This window comes from Leucopleurus acutus, assembly GCF_964270905.1.
Source record: "Leucopleurus acutus genome assembly, chromosome: 5".
Taxonomy (NCBI): Eukaryota; Metazoa; Chordata; class Mammalia; order Artiodactyla; family Delphinidae; genus Leucopleurus; species Leucopleurus acutus.
In genome coordinates this window covers 109,610,516-109,633,112 of record NC_139147.1, presented here as the reverse complement: position 1 = coordinate 109,633,112, position 22,597 = coordinate 109,610,516, and the positions used below count along the sequence as shown (strand labels likewise).

General features: G+C 41.3%; 1 pseudogene across 1 annotated transcript; it reads left to right on the top strand.

The window, feature by feature from the left end:
• Positions 1-258: 258 nt before the first annotated feature.
• On the top strand, positions 259-9,258 carry LOC309962533 (RAD52 motif-containing protein 1-like; annotated as a pseudogene). The gene is made up of 7 exons: positions 259-303; positions 776-967; positions 4,223-4,345; positions 4,721-4,889; positions 5,861-5,959; positions 7,612-7,697; positions 9,157-9,258. The product of its transcript is annotated as an RAD52 motif-containing protein 1-like (transcript).
• The last annotated feature ends 13,339 nt before the right edge of the window (positions 9,259-22,597 follow it).

Sequence of the window (22,597 nt, the reverse complement as noted above, 5' to 3'; positions counted from 1 at the left end):
TTTGTTTGTTTCTGCAATTTTATAAAGAGTACAAGTGATGCTGTTTTATGTCCTATTTGGAGCCTGAGAGTTTCGGGTTCCATAACCAGAAGCTGCTACCTAGTCCTTCTAAAGGAATGGAGAGCTAGTTTATCCTTAGACTGTCAAGCTCTGAACTTGCTCTGAATCTCAAGCTTTTCTATCCACAAGACACTCAGGGGCTTTCAACTATTTTTCTATATATTAGATTTATTGGCATTAAGTATTTTAAAAGCGCGGATGCGCGTGCACAAGCGTAGTCCGCTTGCTCCCCGAGGAGCGCACGTGCGGTGACGGTGGGATGGTGCAGTTCGTACCTTTTGGGGTTCCCATGAGGGTGACAGAACTTGCTGGTGTGGGAGCTGAGCTCTGGACCCACCCCCGAAGCTTTGCAATTGAACCGAGCCAGAGTGGAGGGAAGGGTGGAGGAAGCCGCCCCGCGCCCCAGTAACTAGGCGCCCCGGGGTACTGCTTCAGTACCTCATCTGCCTGTATTCTCCGCTGAGAGGAATCTTAGTTCTAGAGATGACCTGAGCAGTCAGCTCACCCCCATAGATTTTTGAGAGTTAGTCCCCAACTGAAGACATTGCCTCCTAATGCTTCTCGAAGCTTAGGATTTCAGAGGGAAACTTGTTCATGAAATGAGAAGTGTTTGGAGTTGCAGGCTCACCACAGTTGCCTGTGGCGAATGGCTGGGGGAATACCAGGGAATGGGCGGTTTTGTTTCCTGGGTCTGATATTTACTGCACTTACTTAGTGTGAGACCACCCTAAAGCATTCTCTGTTTACAGTCTTCTCCCAGTTTGGCCTTCTGTATTTGGTCTGATTCTTCCCAAACGCAAGAGTGGGCAGTCCTGGGTTCTCTGCCATCATCAAATTTTATTCAGCAAGGGATGCCCACAGAGCCCAAAAGGCATGCGACCAGAAGCAGCTTTTTCACACATTTCCAGTGTGAAAAAGGTGAGTCCAAATGCGGACTTCCTTGCTCTACTGGGATGAAGTGCTGAATTTAAAACTAATAGTCCATCGGGAATTCCCTGGTGGTCCACTGGTTAGGACTTTGCACTTTCACTACTTAGGGCCCAGGTTCAATCCCTGGTCTGGGAACTAGGATCCCAGGGAAAACAAACAAACAAACAAACAAAAACGGCCAGCGTTTGTACAGCACTGTGATGTACAGAATGCTCTCAGATGCACTGCTCCACTGATCCCTCCGTTCCCCAGTTGTTTCTTTCTTTTTTTTTAGATGAAGAAACTCGAACTCAGGATGGTTAAGTGACTTACTTAAGGTTCATGACAGTAAATGTGGAAACTAGAGGCCAAACCCAAACTTAACTGATGTTAAACCCCATGTCATTTTATGCTGCCCCTTAATTTAAGAAATCTTCACAAGAATCTTCCTTATATATACATTTATGTGGATTTTAAATGTGTGAGGTTGACAAAATTTTTTTAATTAATTAATGAATTTATCTATTTATTTTTGGCTGTGTTGGGTCTTGTTGCTGCGCACCGGCTTTCTCTATTTGCGGCGAGCAGAGTTTGCTCTTCGTTGCAGTGTGTGGGCTTCTCATCGCGACGGCTTCTCTTGTTGCGGAGCAAGTGTTCTAGGCACATGGGCTTCAGTAGTTGTCCCTCACGAGCTCTAGAGCACAGGCACAGTAGTTGTGGCACACGGGCTTAGTTGCTCTGCGGCATGTGGGATCTTCGCGGACAAGGATAGAACCCGTGTCCCCTGCATTGGCACCCAGTCTCTTAACCAGTGTGCCAACAGGGATGTCCCGAGCTTGACAAACTTTTGTCACATGTAAGATAAAGGAGGCTTCATCATCATCATCACTCTCAAACTGCCTATTAAGAACTCACTTCAGATTCCAGAAAATGGTTATATATTCTTTAATGCATTGTAGAAACCTTCTTCCATATTAACATGCCATCCAATTTTACTTCCCCAGAATTAACATTTCATTACGTTAAGGACCTTTTCAATTCCTCTGAATAAGTGAGTGAGGCTTAGATTTCCCAGACCTTTCCCTTTATAATTGTGTGTCTTCTCTGATTGGTTTCTTGCTCTGGCTACTTCCTACTGATCTTGCTACCTCTTCTCACCCATATTTCTTTACTCACTGATTTCACCTTTATTGAATCTGAGAACTCTCCTCAGATGGGACTCCAGTTACACTACCTCCCACTTCTGTAACCTATTTAACACCCACTTCAATCCTGGCTGTACTCCCTGGGATTGAAATGATTTTCTGTCCGACATTCTTTTATTTGCAGACCCTGCGACCATTTCACGTACCACTCAGATATGACAGATGGTCCTGGAAAGATTATGAAACAGTTACTTGGTATCAGTTGTGAGTAATGAGGTTTTTTCTTATATTTGACATAAAGACCATTCCATAAGCATAGATTGTGAGATTTTCACAGCATATAGCCCATCACTGATAGCGTAATGAAGAAAATGTTCTCCAAGTCACTATAGAGTTGAGAGGAAAGGGCATTTGTATTAGATTTCTTTATTTAATGCAGAGGCTTAGTTTACTACCCACAACCCCGAAATTTTTCCCTACTTTACTTATGCGTTCTTTTTCAATTTTATTTATTTATTTATTTACTTATTTGCTTGCACCGGGTCTCAGTTGCAGCAGGCGAGCTCCTTAGTTGTGGCTCAAGGGCTCCCCAGTTGTGGCATGTGGGCTCCCCATTTGCAGCAGGCAGGCTCCTTTAGTTGTGGCTTGCAGGCTCCTTAAATGTGGTGTGCAAACTCTTAGTTGCAGCATGCATGTGAGACCTAGTTCCCTGACCGGGGATCGAACCTGGGCCCCCTGCATTGGGATAACGGTATCTTAACCACTGCACCAGCACGGAAGTTCCAATTATGTTTTCTTTTATTCATTGGCAGGTATCTTCCTATATTTTTTCCCCTGTGTTTTTTATAAATACAGAAAAGAGAAAAACATTTTAAAATAAAATGAAGGAAAGGCCTAATGTATCTGAGTTTTTCTCAGTAGCATGAAGGGAAAGGTTTGCCAGCAAGAACTGTGGCAAGGTTATCCCAGATGTCAACTGTCTCTACTCCCCGAGGGCTCAGAGCCCTTCTGAGGCTTCCTAATTGTCCAGGACAGCTCCATTATGACTCACTGCACAGGACCTAGCCTCCCATGTGGCACTCAACATTTAAAAATTAGTCTTCATTTCTCCTTCCCTGCAGGCAGCTTCAGTTGGAGAAAGTAATTTCATTTTCTTATGTACTCATTCATTCACTCAGTCAACAGACCATCACTCCTCTATTATATGCCAAGATGAATTCTTCTTTCTGGTAACAAGGAAAGAATAATATATGGTTCCTTCAAGCACTTAAGGAGCTCATAAACTAGTGACAGAGGAAGAGGCACAAATAGATCAATAAAGAATTAACAATGCTTTGACTTTATTTGTATTATTTGAATTTTTATGACTAAATTTATATACTACACCCTGTTCAAAATGGAAATAGATGTTTAAGAAAGAAGTAGTGATGTATAAAATCCACAGTAATACGTAAGTTATTTAGAGAGTTTAAGACTGGAAATATTTGCACTCTCAAAGAAGCTTGTTAATGCAGATGAATCTATAATTCTTTTCGTTGCTTTATTTACATTTATAGAGGTACACATGTTCCCTCTTCTAACAGGGCTTAGTAAATTGCGGAGGGGGTGCTACAGATTAAGGTCCTAATTCAGTGGCAGGTCCATCTTGTCTCCTCTTCAGGTCATATTCTGAAGCAGGAGCTACAGGATGAGACGAGTAAGACAGTCCATTCCTTTGCTTAGCCCCAGCCCCATAATAGGCTTCTGCTGGGCTTCCTTGGATGCTTTCATCATTACTTTCACCACCGGATGTCAGGGAACTTTCTGGTTAATCAGGGGCCCTGGAAATGATGCAGAAAAGTACTGACTTAAAAATAATAAATAACATTTATTTAGGGCTCACTGTGAACTCATTGCTTAAAATGTCCTACTTAATCTTCACAACCACTCTATAAAATTGGTATTGATAAATCTCAGGTATATCCAAAATAAGTCTCTATTCTATTATAAATATCTCTATTTTGGATTCCCTATCAAGTTATACAGCGGTGAGAATGTCACAGGCTGTGCCCAAAGGAAACTTTATGATTAGTAGGGTTGTGATAGTTTTAAGTCTTTTATGTCTTTAGGATTCTCTCGGCAACAGACATAAGGCAGTTCATCATAATACGCTTGCCCTAAACAGCTCTAGATGCCAAGAATTGGCAAATTACTTCTTTGGTTTCCATGGGTGGTCATAAAGGATCATCAAGGTAAACTCTGTAGACTTTCTTTGACTAACCAGACTCCTTTCAACATTGAACTCCTAGACTTTAGAGAGAAGAATAGAACAGGGCTATGGGGAGGAGATGTGGGAGGCTTCCACATGGAAGTATCTGAGCATTGGCCTGCCACCTAGAATTAGTGATAAACTCAATGACTTGGATGGTGGTGTCCATAATTTTCTCCAGTATTTGTATGGTATATCATAAAAAATAGTTGTCCATATCTAGTCATTCATTTGCAAGTCTCAGTTGATTTTGAAGGGATAGCATACCTAAACTATTACCTGGGATTGCTGGAGTTTAGTTTTTATTTCTAACAACAGAATATGTTGAAGTCTAGCCTTTAATTCAAAATCCTAACAGCTTCGGGATCTTTCTAACCTTGAAGAAAGGGAAAATGAAGATATTGTGACACCACTTCAGAAGCAAAGCCTGAAGTTCTTCTGTGCTTTAGAGGTGGTGTTGCCCTCCCACGAGTGCAGGACTCCTGGAGTTGGCATGGCTGAGGAACCTTTGGATAAGTTGGAGGAAGGTCTGTTTTCCAGTATGTGTGTGTGTGGGGAGGTGAGGCAGTGGGATTTCTCTTTTTTCCTTTCTTTCTGAAACTCAACTTTTCAGATACATCATCACCTTTTCTAAGCAGCTAAAGCCCTGGGCAGAATTTTTCTGCCCGACAATATAGGTTTTTATCTTAGGTAATACCTGACAGCACCTTAAACTTTAGAATTTTAGAACTCACTGCCTGCCAAGAAGCTTAGGAGGAGGGAAAATTAGTTTTTTTTTGTTTTGCTTTTTTGGGGGTTTTTTTGTTAATAATTTGTTTTGTGCTAAAATAGTCCTTCAAAGGCACATGTCTTCTGGCCTTCAGTTATCCCAACAAAATCATTGTCTAAAGATTGAAACAAACTCATGTGTAAATGTTCAGTCCTTTGTCTCTTATAGAAGGGCCTGAGCAGAATAAGTAAATGTAGATCCCTAGAAAGGGGATTCCGATAGGTACTGAGTTTTTTCCTAGAATCCATGGCACTTGGGCTTAGGGTTTTAAGTCAGAGGCAGGGCTGTTAGCGAATGGGGCGGAGGAGGCTCCACCATCCACCTGAGTGGGTGATGGTTGAGTAGAGGCCAGATCATCTGCACTACAACCAAATCTATCTCACTGTATGAATCCAGCCCTTTACGCACAGGAGAGCAGGGTCTGTAGCAGTGTAGCCTCAGCTTGTTTATTTGAAATCTGTGAGTAATACGAGATTTGTGCCACGTTCTTGGTTTGCATTTCCCGTGTAGTATTTTAGGAACTTCCAGAATAGATCTGAGCAGTAAACATGTGCCATGCCAGGGTATACCTACAACAGAGACATTCACCGTACCCCAGTGTTGTGCCTGCCCTTAATCACTAAGGTAATGATCTAAGAACCACAGATGCATTTTTACTTTTAAACGTATAACCTAGAAATCAGTTATTCACATAGGCATTTTAAATTCATCTGTTTTGGTTGGATTTAGGGTCATTATCATTACTTATGAAAAGGAAGGTAACCCAGAAGCTTGCTATTCAGAAAGCTATGACAGATGCATTCCAGAAATTACTGATTGTGGTTTTAGGTAAGACCTTTTTGATTGTCGTTGAAGTGCTTCAGTTTCAGTGAGCAAATAAACTTATTTGAAAATAAATAATAGGATGAAAATAATGGTTATCTAAAACATTACATATTCTTTCATTCACCAGATGCTTTCAAAGCAGGAGTCTTAACATTTGTTCTTTGTGGCATTTATGAGAAAAACGACAGCAAATATTATTGTCTCCAGTGTTTAGATGTAGAATCACTTGCCTCAGTTCATACAGAAAGTGTTTGATCCACTTCTTCCTCAGTTGCTTGCTTATCATACAGAATAGTGTAGTGATTATAAGCCTTGGACACCTGGGTTTGAGTCCTAACTTTGTCTCTTCGATTTTGTTGTTGTTGTTGCAATTTTAGGTTTTTCCAGCCAGAGACATTTGAAGGTATTTAATATCTCTAAGCTGCAATTTCTTTATCTGCAAATAGGGTTAGTAATTCAGCTTACCAGCAATTGGGGGATATTGTAAGAGTAAATGAGATGATGAATGTAAAAAGCTTAGGACTATGCCTGAAACATAGTAAGCAGACAAATTATATTGACTATTATTATTACCGTTGTTTTCTTGTTGAAGAGTTTATTAGATTATGTTTTTGGAATCAGTTTAATTTCAGTTTTCATTTCTGATATATTGGGTGAATATGATTCTTATATAATAATCAGCTACGTTTTTGTGAGTCTTGAAAGTGGTCATGCTATTGAATAGTGTTGATTGTGTTCCCTATCAAGTTATACAGCGGTGAGAATGTCACAGGCTGTGCCCAAAGGAAATTTTATGATTAGTAGATTCCCGGAACAGAATTGCTCCCCTGCTTCACAGACCTGCAGGCTGAGAGACTGAGAAATCCTAGCTAAGTTGTCAGAGACCTTATTTGCTTTTAAGAGTTGACCCTGGATTGGTCTTGGCCTTCCAGCCTGGGCAATCCTTCTAGTGAAGTTTGACTTCCCTGGTCATCAGGCAGAATCTCCATCAGCTGTCAACTCTGGGAAACAACCTTTAGGAACCAAACTAAATGCCTGGGTTGTTTGTGCCTAATATGCCAAGGTACTCCTTATATGTACACAAAACCCCTTAGACCAAAAAGCCTGGTGGCTCTAGCTTGCCTTGAGGGAAGCTGTATTGTCCAAAGGGTACATGGGCCAGTTTCTGCCAGTAGAGTGTTCAAATGCTCTCTTTCTCTGTCTCTGTCTCCAAAGCTTTGTTCATTGTATCTGGTAGAATTTTGGTCCCAAGGAGTAAACCCTTGCCTTGCTTCTAATAGGAAGTATCTATTAGAGTCCATTGGTATCTCTCCCAGGTTTGAACTCACTTTGACCCCCCACCTAATGCCTTCCTATTTAATTGTATTGTGATTGAACATTTTTGTTTCCACAGCTTTTAATTTCTATGTCCTTATTCCTTAGTTCTTATTTCTAAGATCAAAAGTTTTTGAACCAAAGTTGATACTTCTTATATATGTTTTCACAAATAATTATGATAAAAACTGAAGTGTCAGATGAGGGAACTTCTCAGAAAATGCTCTTATTTTCTGCTTTTAGAAGTCAAAAGAATGTCTAATTATTCAGTGCTACCATTGTATACAGGAAGTTTTAGAACAAGAAAACTTCTGAATTGATCCTTGTTAACTTTATTTCAGAAAGTGGTAAAACAGCTGTGGCATATAGACCCTGTGAAGAGGTCACAGATGCTAGAGTCAAAGAGGAACTACAGGATTTAATTCAAGTATGTGGAGTTAAAAACTCAAGGGGTACACGGCCAGTGTAGCCATAATTCAAAACAACCAGCAGGATTTGGAAGGCTTCAGCATATCTATTAAGTTCTGTCTTCCTTAGGAAAAGGTGAAACTGTGAAAGTGCTTTTGAGGCAGGGAATTTCTAGGACTTTTCCAAGTCCCGTGCCTTGTCTCTGGCCCCTTATTTGAAGTTTGGAGAGCAGGATTGAGGGCCACCAGTGTACGTCTACGGTTGTGGACACAGGAGAAGACACAGGCCTTTTCGAACTCCCCTCAAATAGAATTGCAGGGATTTGGGAACAAAGTAACTATGGTCTTAAGTGTGATTATGCTACTCTGTTTAAAAACTATTCATGCCTTTCAAGTAAGGTATAGTACCCAGATCTCAGCATCTCATATGTATCTTGTGTTAAATATTTTGCCAAAGAACCTTTCTATAAACCAGTTATATGGATGCCTCGAATTACGGATTAAGTTGTCAACATAATTTCTGAAAGAAAAAATTAATGTACTGCATATAGGATTTTTATTTAAAAGGAGCAAAAAATGTGTTTCGTGTCATTGAGAGCTTAATTTTTTGCTAGATTTCTGATTATTTAACTCACCCCAATGTTGCAAAGTTTGTTTTGAAGGGAAGAAAGTAGAGAAAGAAAAGGTGGTTATGTTCTGAAAAATTTTGAAAGTTTTTTCCTGTACAAAATAATTATTTTAAATCAATTTAAATCAGTCAAGGGAACTTGAAACGTATCCATGTTTGGGCTTTAAGAAGACTAGCTTCCTATGAAATGTGAGAGGAAAGGGTTCCGTATTGATACTAAAGATTCTGCAAACCTGATTATAACAACAGATCCACTCCTAAATGAGGCCAATCTTTCTAAATGGAATCAGTTCCATTTAGAAACCATCATGTGCTAGGCACTGGAAATAAGGTGAAGCTCCTTCTCTCTTGGAGTTTAGGTGTTAAAGGTGTACCAGACAATTAAAAAGGAATAAAATTAAATAGATTATGAAAAGGACTGTGAAGAAAGTAAACTTCGTGCTAGTTAGAGTATTTCAAGAAAATTACTTAACATGCTGACTTTAACATTCTAACTAACTGTCTCCTCCATATGTGCACACAGGGTAGACCTCTGAAAAGTGACACTGTAGTTTTTTCTAGATTAATGGCTCTGTTGGGACAAGTTGGGATGGGGGAAGTCTTCCCATGCTAATGTAAAGGGCCATTCACTTGGTTTTAGACTCTCTTTCCCAGAATGAATCGCTCACCTGCCCCAAACCCCTCCTACAGAAGTTCTGGAGTCATCACTGATTCAGTGGTGACCCCCAATAACAGAGTGGTGTATGAATAATGAGAAGTGAATACTGAGAGTTTGGAGGAAATGGCAACATTTTTGAATAATTGTAAGGAGTGTTCCCCTTCCGCCACCCTAACTGGTGCTCATTTTGCAGGTCAGCTGCTTTTCTTGTCAGCCGTGTGGCCAAAGGCAGCAAGAATGTCTCTCAGACTTCAGCTTTGAGGAGGAAGAGTTCAGATTGCCAGAACTGGACTAGCACTTTTGAATTTCCCAGAATGCCAGGTCCTGTGGTTTCCTCGGGAAGGTCTGCATCCTTCCCTCCCCCCTCCACCCCTGGGCTGCTGGAGTTTGGGAGCAGTTGGGTCTGTAGCCCAAATCTCGCCTCATTATTTGGGGCCAGGGAGGGAGGGCAGGGCGGGGCTGGGAAGAGGGCCCGACAGGAGGTAATTGTCGCCATTGCAAGGGGAAGGATGGCTTGCGCCCAGGGGACTCTGGGTAAAATGCCCACTCTGGTGGCGCGGATTGGATCTCCGCACGAGCCTAATAACGGTGGCGTAACTAATGACGTCATAAATAACGGGTGGGACATTAGGTCGGGGCGGGGCGTGCGGTTGCTAACGTGAGCCGTCGCGTCGGCGCTGGCATAGCGGTTCAGCTCGGACGCAGGATGTGGCTCCGGCTCCTCACTGGCCTGGGTCACTGCCCCTGGAGCCGCCGCATGTTTTGTCCCGGCTGCGCCATTGGTTGCCACGGCTCTTCCTCACATGGCAAGGACGGTGGCTTCTAGTCCAGGCAGTTCAGCCTCCGGAGTGGGCCCTGGGCCCCGTCCAGGTGACCCCCAACCCCCCGCCACTGACAGAGGCTTGGTCTTCACAGGCCTCAGACCTTCCTCCCAAATTGCCGCAAGCCCTTACAGCCCTGGCAGAAGCCGGGGGCATTAATTACTTAGCGTCCTTGTCTCCAGTCCAGATATTTGCCCCCACTCATCAGGAGTTGACGGAGACTGAGGTTCCATACCCGGACACAGATTTGGTTGGAGAGCTGCCTACAGGGCCAGATGAGTTTGCCGTTCCACATCAGGATCTGAATAACAAGGAAACCCAACATCAAAAGCTCCCAGAGGCAGTTCCAGTGCTAGACTGGGATCAGAATCAGCCCTTGGTTCTCCCTTCTCGACACAAAAGTAAGACTAAACACATAGGTCTAGATGAGGCTGAAGGTCACCAATCATTTGAAATACTTGTTCCACCTGTAGGTAGTAACAGCTCAAAACCAATGAAGTTTATTGTTTCACCCCCAAACCTGAAGAAAGATCTAGTTCAGCATCAACGGCTTGACAAAACTATTGTTGGAAGTATAGGCCAATTTCAAAAAAACACTCAGGGTCTAGAACGACAGTTGCAGGGTGATTATTTAGATCCCAGTATGGATGCCATTTATCCTGAGGAGAGCCTACCTAGGGATTTTTTGGGGAGCCCAGATGAACCTACGGAACCCCCTGAGGAAGCTGAAATTTCTCCATCCCAGCAGGATGGCCCAGTGCTAAGTTTGATCACTTGATTAAGGTGGTTTCTTCCATATCTCTCCATTGTAAAGTTATTTTTCCCCTTGGTAATTGATAACTAATCTGTGGGGTGATACTTTGGGATCAGTGAAAATCCTACTTTCAAACAACTCTTCACCCAACTGTGCATCAATGATAATCCTAGTCTGAATCGATTATTACGTTGATAGTTGCAAAATGACACTTCCCTATTCTATCATCCATTTTGCATTTATTAGCTGACATTATTCTATACAGAAGAGCTCCCCCACTTTTCATTTGGAGTATCACTATGAACTCATGTGCTTTTTTTAAAATTATGTTATACCTTATTATAATGATAATGTTATTCTTTGGAATGTTCCTTTTGTCTATATTTGGCCAATGCGATCTCTGTTATTGTTTAACCACACGATGCTTTTTTATTACTAGAATAACTTCTAATATATTACTACTCACAAATGGGAACTGAGAAAGGGATTCCTTTCTCAGTGCAGTCTTATTCAGACTCTTCTTAGAAGTCTGCATTCTTCCTGTGTACTCTCAACCCAAAGTGAGGCTTTCGGGTTGGAAGGAGATACTTCTGAATTAAACTACAGATCAATGTCACCCAATTCTAATCCCTATTCCCTTTTTTCGAGGCATACCATACCTACTGCCATCCTAATCCTTCTGTTGGGCACATCTCTCCTCCTCTATATTTATTTACAACAGTCAAGAGCAGCAGTTGGCCAACCGGCCCCTATTCAGTTCTGCTGTCCATATGCCCCAGGAACTCCTTTTTGCACTGGTCTGTGGTGGCCTTGGCCTACCTCTTCTACCTACTCAAGTAACTCTTTTATCACGAATTTAATTACCTGTGTTTCCGTTTATAGGATCTTACCTAGCCGTATGGCCTGCTGCCTCTGCCAATTTAAAAATACCATTGAGGTTGTCTGTAAGAGAGTCAAGCTGTGTTCTGACAGTGGATGCCTGACAGACTTCACACTTTGTGGTGAGTTCCAACTGCGGGATAATAAATTTTTAATTTTATTTTATTTTTAATACATGATGATAATTTTAAAAATTAATTTAAAATTAAAATTAATGATGTAATTTCATTATAATTCATTAATTCAGAGTTCCAGCTCCCTAAGTTTCTAAGAACTACCCCCTTGGTAAGAATCAGAGTCTTGGTTACATTATTAAGCTAATAGTTGCTCAGTTACATTGTTAGCTTAATAATGTTACTGATCCACATACATAAAGGGACAAGAGAAAGGAATGGAAGCGGGAAGGAAATTAACATTAATGACCACATATCCTATACTGTGCTCTCTGCAAATGAGAACTTATTGATATAGTGCATCACAGTTTGTAAACTGATTTTATATACATTAGGTCTCAAGTACCCTTTGTCCTAGAGGACAGCTGTAAATATATTTTTGTTTATTTTGTTTGTTTCTGCAATTTTATAAAGAGTACAAGTGATGCTGTTTTATATCCTATTTGGAGCCTGAGATTTCTGGTTCCATAACAGGAAGCTGCTACCCAGCCCTTCTAATGGAGGGGAGAGCTAGTTTATTCTTAGACTGTCCAGCTATGAACTTGCTCTGAATCTCAAGCTTTTTTATCCACAAAACACTCAGGGGCTTTCAACTATTTTTCTATATATTAGATTTATTGGCACTAACTTGGTGACTTCCAAAATGTGCTTTCATGCCCATGTAGCTTGAATACAGGTCTCTATCACTGAACTAGAGCACATCATAAATATAACACTTTGCTACTTATATAAAGACAATATTGCTGATTTTTCAACACAATTTTTTTTTTTTTTTTTTTGTCTGTGACACACAGCTTGTGGGATCTTAGCTCCACAGCCAGGGATTGAACCCAGGCCACAGCAGGGAAAGTGCCGGGTCCTAACCACTTGACCACCAGGGAACTCCCCCAAACAATTTTTTTACTAGTTGTATTACTCCCTTCTTCCCCAGAAGTGGGCGGAAAAGGCATTTTTAATCTCCTTTTACAGGTGAGGAGAAACAAGATCAGAGGTGTTAAGTGCTATGACCCTAGGGCCCCGATCTCCTCTCCCCAGTTTCGGGCTCTCTGCAAGCCCATCCTCTTCCTTTCTCATGACACTTCCCTCCTCCTTTGACCCTCAGGAAAAATACTTTTAATCCTTTTGGAAGAGAAGCCCAGCTACACAATGGTACACATTATCTTCACACAGTCAGAAGCTTTGGATGGTTCCCCAAGTAAAGCTGGAAATATTAGAAGTAAAATGAAATGAAAGCAAAGTAGCCATCTGACAGAAGTTGCTTTTTGCCTTCTGCATTTTGGACCTCAAGTATTATTCCATTGATTTGTTGAACATTCCACATTGGCATACAATTGGACAAATATCTTAACTTATACCCCAGATCCCTGACCAAATTTTAGCCAAGAGCATGGGCGGACATAGTGTTTTTTTTCCGTATAGAGCCTTCTGTTATGAGGGCTGGGATATATGAAAGCAGGGACTGAGCAAAGGACTCGGTGGGTGGGAGGAGAAGGAAATGTCCAGATGACGACCTGTTAATGGCGGTTGTTGTCGTGGTCATCTGTGATAGTAGCAAGGACACAAGCACACGAAAGAGGTGGATAGAGGAAGGCTCACACTCCTCTGCCTCTGAGGAAGGACAGGATGGGGTATATAAATTTGAGGAGTCACAGTAGATCTGCAGAAAGGCTAGCTGAGTAGGGGAATATTTGTCTTCCAGCCTTGGAGTTTCTTCAGTACTGGCCCCTGGGAACCAGTGGAGTAATCCTGAATATAGTTAGTATATTTCATGCTACAGAATTTTCTGAGTAGATAGCCACTTTTTCAAGAGATATCTTTTTTGCATTTTGTTGTTGCTAGTCATAGGCTTAAGTGTGTGTTTCTTTTTCTCCTAAGTGGCATTCAAACGTTGACTGATTCCTAATTTATTTGGCTGTGGACTGACAGAAAGCTGTACCATCAGTCTTCAGTGATCAAAAATAGTTCTTTTTGTCAGATGAAGAAACATCTATAGGGCATGCAGAAGAATCGTTGATGGAGGTGTTACAAGCCTGGAAGAAGAACAGCAGCGAGCTGACTATTGAGTCAGAGAGGGCATCCTCAGATAAAGTGCTGTCAGCTTGTCAGGCTTCATGAATGAGCAGCTGGACTTTAATAATAAAAGTGATATTATCAGTGCACTGAATTACATACTGCCTTTTTTCTCAGAGGGGAATCTAGGAGATGGGGAATCAATATTAGTACCATTCATTCAACTTCTTTTTTCAAATACATAAGATGGAGATATGCCACTGGGCATTTTGAAAATCAATACAAGGAGCCCTTCTGTTAAACCTGTACCCAACAATTCAACTAATAAAAATAAATTGAAGAAACTTCACTTTCTGGAAAATTTGTTAGATGCAGAAACTGAAGAAAAATTTGATGAGGTTAAAAAGGAAGAAAAACCTGCCACGCGTACGCTTTCCAACCATTTAAGTGCCATGTTTAAACTCTACATCTTTCAAAACAAATTGCAAGCTGCCCAAACACAGAAAGACAGCCTAGCAAAGATTGAGATTACAGAGAAACATCTGCTGAGAGTGAACAGGGTCCTCAGGGGCCCAAGGGGCATACAGAAAATGTACCTCAAAGCAGTGGGAGATGAGAGCGTCAGGAGGAAACAGAATGCCCAGCCATGTGTTGCGAATACTGCTGAAGAAAGAAGGCTCAGGAGGCCATCTCCAAGAAAGCTGAAACAGCTTCTCATGGTGCAGAGGCCCAGGAAGCTGGTGGGAAGTCCTCCAATGCAGAGTCTTCATTCATAAAAGAACACAAGGCAGCAGGCTCCGCTTCCCTGAAACAGTACTTCAAGGGCAGGCCTTCTGCCTCCATCCCTCCAAAATCCCCATCTGAGCTTAAAAGCAAATCAAAAGACTTATGCCACACTAGTTTTGTTTTAGAAGCTGTAAAGGCGAGAGTTAGAAATATTAAGGCTCCTGAACTAATCTCACCTTCTGGTGAAAAATACATCTTCCATAAAAATCAGTCTCATCGGGTCCACAGAAAACCCAAAGTCAAAAGGAGTCGAAAGTGCAGAAAGAAAAGTTCACTCAGTAGAATGATGCTTGCAAGCTCTCCGTTCTCTGTAGCAAGGAGTCTCATAAATTCCCCTCCACGAGAGACTGTTTCACCTTCAAGTGAGGTGACTTCTCAGGAAAAGCCTTTTCCAGCATTATTTTCTTTTTCAGACCCTTCTGCAGAAAACACTACTTCAGAAAACAATACTGCACAAAATGTTTCTGAAGAAATTATTTCTACAGGAAACTCTACTCTGCCAGGAGGAACCGGCCCTGGACACACTACCCATAGGAACGTCTCCACTGCACATTCTACTGTTGCTGCAGACAACAGTATGCCAGCTGTTCAACACACCAACAAAACACAATGGGAGTACCACAACACGGGCACTGAATTATCCTCCAAGCCCACAGGCTTCACTTTCCCAGGGCTCACATCCCCAGGTGATCAAGTTGAAACTCAGCTAAACCAGCAGCTACGGTCCCTCCTCCCCAACAATGACATGCGAAGGCTCATTTCTCATGTTATCCAGACTTTGAAAATGGACTGCTCAGAGACACATGTGCAGCTGGCCTGTGCCAACCTCATGTCTCAAACAGGCCTCCTGATGAAGTTTCTCAGAAAGCAGCAAGAAATAAATGTGTCCAAAGCGGAATGGGATATGGACCAGTGGAAAACTGACAACTATATCAGTGAGAGCACAGAAGCCCAGAGTGAGCAGAAAGAGCAGGAGTCAAGTGAGGTGAGGATAACCCCTGACACATGGGAGCTGGACTTTTACTCAGTTTAGGACATGCCATTAACGTGCCCAAGCAGGAATACCACGGGCTCCTAGTCTGTATCTTATCTTCAGCCATGAAACTGGCTAAGACAGTGATCTCCCACTTTGCTCATTTAGAGAGTGTGCCACTGTTCCTAGGGTAGATGAGAAAAGGCATAACGCAAGATAAATAATGTGTAGATAAATAAGTTGTAGAAGAAAATGCTAATGATAAGATTAATAACATTCAATTTGGCTTGTTCTTATAGAAGCTACTCGCCTGAAAGGATTGGGTTTTATAGTATTTTAAGAATAGTTAACTATCATTTAGAATAGGATTAAAAATAGTTAGCTTTCATCCCTTCCATCTCCTTGTTTTTATAAAATTGTTATTTATTTTTTTTAGCTCACAAAAGAAGTTCCAGGATATGGCTGTAACAACAAAGTCATCTTGGCAATATCTGTAACTGTAGCAGTGACGATTTTGGTTACAATGCTCTGTCTCATTGAGGTAAGGACGATAATTAATTCAGATTCAGAACCCACAAACTGAGAATCAAAGCCACCTTTCCTCCTCCTACTACTTGATTTTTCTCTTTAATCATGAGGACTGAATACACTTTGTTCTTTTACTAAAAAAATGTTCCCAGGATTTTTTTTGTTTATTTGTTTGTCTTTGTTTTTTTTGTCTGCATTGGGTCTTCATTGCGGTGTGCAGGCTTCTCATTGTGGTGGCTACTCTTGTTGTGCAGTACAGGCTCTAGGCACACGGGCTCAGGAATTGTGGAGCACGGACTTAGTTGCTACGGAGCATGTGGGACCTTCCCAGACCAGGGATCAAACCTGCGTCCCCTTCACTGGCAGGTGGATTCTTAACCACTGTGCCACCAGGGAAGTCCCCACAGGATTTTTTTTTTTTTTTTTTTTTTTTTTTGCGATATGCAGGCCTCTCACTGTTGTGGCCTCTCCCGTTGCAGAGCACAGGCTCCAGACGCGCAGGCTCAGTGGCCATGGCCCACGGGCCTAGCCGCCCCGCGGCACGCGGGATCCTCCCGGACCGGGGCACGAACCCGTGTCCCCTGCATCGGCAGGCGGACTCCCAAACACTGCGCCACCAGGGAAGCCCCCCACAGGATTTTTAAAGGAACTCCACTCCCAGGAGATCTCTATGGAATTGGATCCATGGTGACAAGCCATTGGACTATTTTGACAGGTGAAGTTTATAAGAAGGCCAGAGTTGACATGGTAGTAAAATTTCTTCAACACAAAAAACTATGCTAATTTGATGTGCTCACCAGTCACTCTCATTCTACTGTTGATTTCTTTCCTTGTTGGCTGAAATGATGAGAGATATGGGATCTCCATACTCATGGAGCTATCAGTCACCCTGGGAGAGCTAAAAGGACATGTCTAAAAGATAAAAGTGTGATCTCGTCAATTCCTTAGGTTTATTTAGCAGCTTTCTTCTCCGGTGTATTAGGAATTGTGTAGATAGGTTCCATTAAAACACTGCAAGTAAAATCCTGCAGCAGGCTACCCTAAAGTATGTCATATTTATAGTAGCCTATTCCTGGAGCTAGCGTGTTTACCTTTTGTTCAGTTACATAATGGTTTATTACATTTCCCAACAGGTAGTTGCTAACATTAAGAGTGACTTTAATAAGCTGACAGTCTTGATTCTACCCTACCAATCCAACCTACTTTATTGACCTTTTCTCTTGTAATGGCAGCCCCCCATTCCAGCCAAAGCAGCTCCTCACTATACGCTAGTTACACCATACCCATTCCTACTTTTGTCTGTGCCTTTGCCCATCGAAAATTCCTTTATTTTGCTTTGCCTGTAGAATTCCTATAAATCTCTCAAAAGCCAACTGAAGTTCAGATATCTTTCTTCATAAAGCCTTCCCTGAATACTCCAGCCCTCCTGATCCTTGTCCTGTGACGTTCGTCACCATTTCTTAGGAGCCATAGCAAAGCAGTCCCCTCCCCTCAGAACTCACAAAAGTGGTAAGCAGTTTTTTAAAAGGCAGCCCCCCAGGAGAGAAACACCAAGGTTAGCACATCATGGAGCTGAGCAGAGATGTGTAAGGACCAATGGCTTCCTGGCCTATCAGACTTGAATAAAACCTGACATGATGTACTAACTTCTCAAGAGAAATGTGTCTATCTGCAGGAGGGTTGGTCAGTAGTGAAAGCATAGAAAAGGTGAGGATAGACGAACATGGGCAGTGCTCATCCTCACATTGCCCGAGAGTAGAGATGGCACCTTAGGCAGCATAACTGAAGAGTCAGGCCCACCAGCCAGGCTGTGCCTGTTGAGGAGATGGGCCAATCCAGCTACCTCAGGCCTTCCCATTAAATTCTCGATTCAGCTGATTCCTTTTCTAATTCTGTTCTCACCACGTAGCCTCCGATTGTGTGATTGTGCTTTAGTGTGCCACGGAGGCCTGTCTCCACAGAGGGTAATTCACTGATTGTGCAGACATGGATGCCCTGTGTGTAGAACAGATGTATTTCTCATTGTCAAGTAATAATTTGGCATTCTGATTTTTGATCAATCCTGTGATATTGATAAAGTGAGACCGCCACAACAGGAAGACGTGAGTTCTCTCTTGGTGAGGAAGAGTATGATTTCTGAGCCTAGGAGGCTGGGGAATAGCATGGGGTCAGCTTGCTTGTCATTGCCCAGACTGTTCCCTCTACATCTCCAGCTGGCATATGGCCTTTTGCTTTTTTACAATTTCTGTAAAGTACCCTTTTTATTGTTTTTAACTTCTATGTAGTTTAACCTTGCATTTGTTTTCTTTTGTTTTGGCCTGCGGGATCTTAGTTCCCCAAGTAGGGATTAAACTTGTATCCTCGGCAGTGAAAGCGAGGAGTCCTAACCGTTATTTCCTCTCCCCACCTATATAAGCTTTGAGAACAGGGGCCATGCAGTGCTCTTCCTATGGTAGACAATAATGGTGTTCAACGGAAGAGAGATGAGGCGTTATGTCAATTCCACAGTGAGGAATAATGCAGCCGAATATTTATTTGAAGTAGCATAGAGTCCAGCAATAGACCCATGTTTTCTTAAGACTTTTGATATGTCATGTTTTAACATTCCAATCAGTGGAAAAAAATGAATTAATGATGATAGAGGAGGTGACAGTTCCAAATCCAAGTAAGGATCAAGGTCAGCATTCAACATCATCCAGCATCAGAGTTCATTATGTGGACCTAGAGCAAACCACCACTCCAGAATCCACTATGGAGGCTGGACATTCTACATCCCTACAGCAGACTATAGCTCCCCCTCCAAAACACCCTGAGGTGACACTTGCACAACCAAACCTGACTCAAGTCATAGTTCCACCTGTGGACGTGTGAGTTAACATATCAGCAACCAATGCCATCTGAGACAGTTCTTTTTCCTTCGACTCAGTATTCAGTATCCACAGGTCTTCCTGGTGTAAAATATACCCCAGAAAAGAAGCAGCCGGAACAGAATGCCACCACAAACTTCAGCATATGTGAGCTCTGTACCTGCACAAATGAGACGCTGTCGGGTGTTGGTCTCAGCCCAAAGCAGAAGCTCCACAGAGTGCCTGAGCCAGAGCCTAACGCCTACAACGGCACCTTCACCATCATGTAAGAATCACCTTTCCTCATTTGTGCTCTGCATCCTGCCTGACATGGCAGCCTTTCTGCAGGTCTTCCTGGGTCCTCCTTTTCTCCCCAATCCACATTGACTGACTTTCTGTTTCCACCTTTTGTTTGTCAATGATTCCTTATCTTCCTTCTCCTTCTTACCATTTTTCCCTCTCCTCCAGTCTTTTACTTTTAATTGCCCTTATTTTTTCCTTCTCCATTTTTTACCCCATTATTTAATTCCTTAACATCTACTCTTCTTCCATCTTTATTCCATCCTCTTTACAGCAACATGTCCCTCTCCCGATCTCATTGGTGGTAATACAATAAAGTGGTTAAGGGTAGAGATTCCGGAGCCAGACTAACTGGGTTTGAACCCAGGTCTGTCATTTATTAGCTTTATGACTCAATTTCCTCATCTGTAAAATGGGGATTATGATAGTCATCATCTCATAGGATGACTCCTATGACTCCTCAATCTCCCAATGACTCCAATCTCATTGGGAGGTTTAGATGAGTTAATATAGGTAAAGCTCTTCTATCAGTGCATAGCATATATTTTAGTGTTAGCTGTTATTATTATTGAATCCCTCTGTTATATCTAGAACTCATCTTTGTCCCCTGGCTTTCTATATGTAGCACCCATTTTGTGCCCAACCCAGGGCTAAGTACTTTGGGAGCCACAGAAGTATATGGCATTGTCTCCAGAAAATGACAATAACAAGTTGGAAGAAAGGGGATATGCCTTAAAAGGGAGGTAATATATAATTAAGTATTAAGAGAACTACAGATAGGTGGTGTAATTCACCAGAACCTGTAATCACAGGGGTGTGGAGGTCACGGAAGGCTGCATGGATAAGCTCAATGTTTAGCTGGGACTTAAAGATTGGCTATGATTTGTCAGAAAAATAATAGGCAGTACAGTCTAGGCAAAGGTGTGACTGCAGGGATGATCAGAATTTAATAGATTAGTCTGGCTGTAAATAATTGGGTTAGGTAACAATGAAAGATAGGATTATGAAAAACCTTGGCTATCGGCAATGCAGGTTTGAAAGTTCTGCTGTAAGATATGGGGAGCCACTGCAAGTTTTCAAGCAAGAGAGACAAATGATGAAAACAAGAGGCTTATTTTAAACACAAAGATGGGTAAGACAGGATTCCTTTTAGCAACTCATGATCTCATAGGCAAAATAAGCATATAAGCTCAAACCATAATGACAAAGTGCTGTGGAGGCACCATGAAGTAATAAAACTACATTTCTTTTAAAGCAGTCATTTCCTCCTTCTATCCATTCCCCAGCTATTTGTTGATTCTATAAATATTTGAGTTTGCTTTATGTCCACGCGTTGGCTTTAAATATGATAGACAATGCACATAAGCAGGATCTAGTCCATACTTTGAAGGAGTTTATGCTTAGAGGAAATGGGTTGCAAAAAGAGCTATATTTAAAGAAAGAAATGAATATGGGCAATGAGAGCTACAATTTGGTACTGGAGCACAAAAGAAGGAAAAAAGACTTCAAATTGGATCAGGGAAGATGTTACTAGAGCAATGCTGTTTAAACTGGAACTCGAAGGGCCACTGGGTATCAATGACAGACATCTTAGGAAGAATAAGATTGCAAAAGAAAAGTGGGAGAAAGGCAAAACACAGGAAAAATACTCTGAGTACCTGTAGAGTACAAGTGGGAAGAGTAGGGGATTAGAGCCAGATCATCTAGGGCTTTGGAGGCCAAGCCAAGGATAGCATGCCAAGCTAGCATGTTACCACAGCAGTGCTTTAGGACAAGCATTAGCCTGCAACAGAACCAACCACTTGGAGGGTTTGTGAAAACGCAAGTTCCACCCCCACAGTTACTGATTCAAGAGGTCCAGAGTAGGGCTGAGTATTTGTATCTTCATTAATTCCCAAGTGATGCTTGGTATTTGAGAACCACTTCCGGAGAGTTAATCTGGAGATCCGCGTGGAGGATGGCTTAGAAAGGGAGAGGGTAGAGATGGAAACACCAGTCAGAAGACAGTTATACCCATCCAGGTGAAATGAGAGACTAAGCTGGAATCAATGGAAATAAGATAGTCAGCTATCGTCAAGAGTAGGTATTTTCGAATAAAAGTCAAAATGATAGAAAGTGTAATTCTGAATTAACGTTACATATTAATGATAGGAGTAACTTCCTTTCAAGTTGTGTGAAAGGTTATCTTTTATTTCTTCTGGTAGTGAATTGGCCTAGAAAAAACAGAACTATACTGGGAAGTGTGTAAATATAAGAATATTCCTTTTAATAGAAGAATATTATAATGATATCTAGAGATAAAAAACTTTGGGCTCATAATCTAGAATTTGATTAGACCACAAAAGGTGGAATCTAATCAATGCTTCTTCTCTCACGAAAGATTACCTCCAAAATCTATCAAGATCTATAGTTGTATATTTAATTTATGAAGATCCTGAATGTGAGACTCTTAAGAGAGGTGAAGGCAGGGTTAGGGACTCTGAAAGGTTCAAATAGTAATTCCTAAGGTTTGGAGTTTAGACCAAAGCTTCTTATTTATTATTATCATTCTAATCTCTACTAGTTATTCCTACTAATTAGATATCTAATAGCAAATTGAAGCAATATATTCCTTTTAATTTTCCTAGAGATTTTTCCTGCAATAAAATACCATCTATCGAAAGCATTACATTTGAAACACTACCTTTTTTGCAGTTTATGTAAGTTACAAATATAACTTCATTATATTTGGAATTTTTATTATGCTTAATTTTTTATAAAATTAATTTGTTACTCATTTTGAAATATGATTAAAATTACCAGTAATATTTTGTAGCAAATCCTTTTTGTCTCTAGCAAAGATTAGTGTGAGAATTATTACACAGATCAGAGTGAATCATTATAGAGCAGTGGTTCTCACCCAGGGTGATTTTGCACGCAGGTGACATTTGGTAGTGTCTGGAGACATTTTTGCTTTTCATATCTGTATATGCTACTGACATCTAGTGGACAGAGGCCAGAGATGATAGTAAACATCCAAGAGTGTACAGGAGAGCCTCCCACAGCAAAGAATTATCCAGCCCAAAATGTCTATAGTGCTGCCTTTCCAGAGAAATAAAGATCACTTAACACAAGTATTTAATGAGCATTTACTATTTTGTATCTAATGCACCACATATATAATCATGAAAGTATAAATCATAATATCTTCCACAGTGAGATTTCTTTAGTGCATGGAGGGAGTAGTGATGTTATGTTTCATCATATATAAATTAGAATTACGGCCAAAGGATAAATATTCTGAAAAAATATATCTTTTTCTTTTTCTTTTGTCTTTTTTTGTAGAAATCTTGGTTGCAATTTACTCACAGAACTGAGCGTTGGAACGTTTCAGACCTGGCATGGACTGCAGTTTTTACACAAATAGTAAGTGAAATAGTAGATGAATACATGTAAAAAACTGTGTATAAAAACATCATGCAGTTATTGGTTAGCTGGGTGTAAGCCCAGTATGAATTCTGGAAGGTATGTCTTGAGAGCCATTTATTTTTTTTTTCAAATGAGGAAACTAAGGAACAAAGAGGC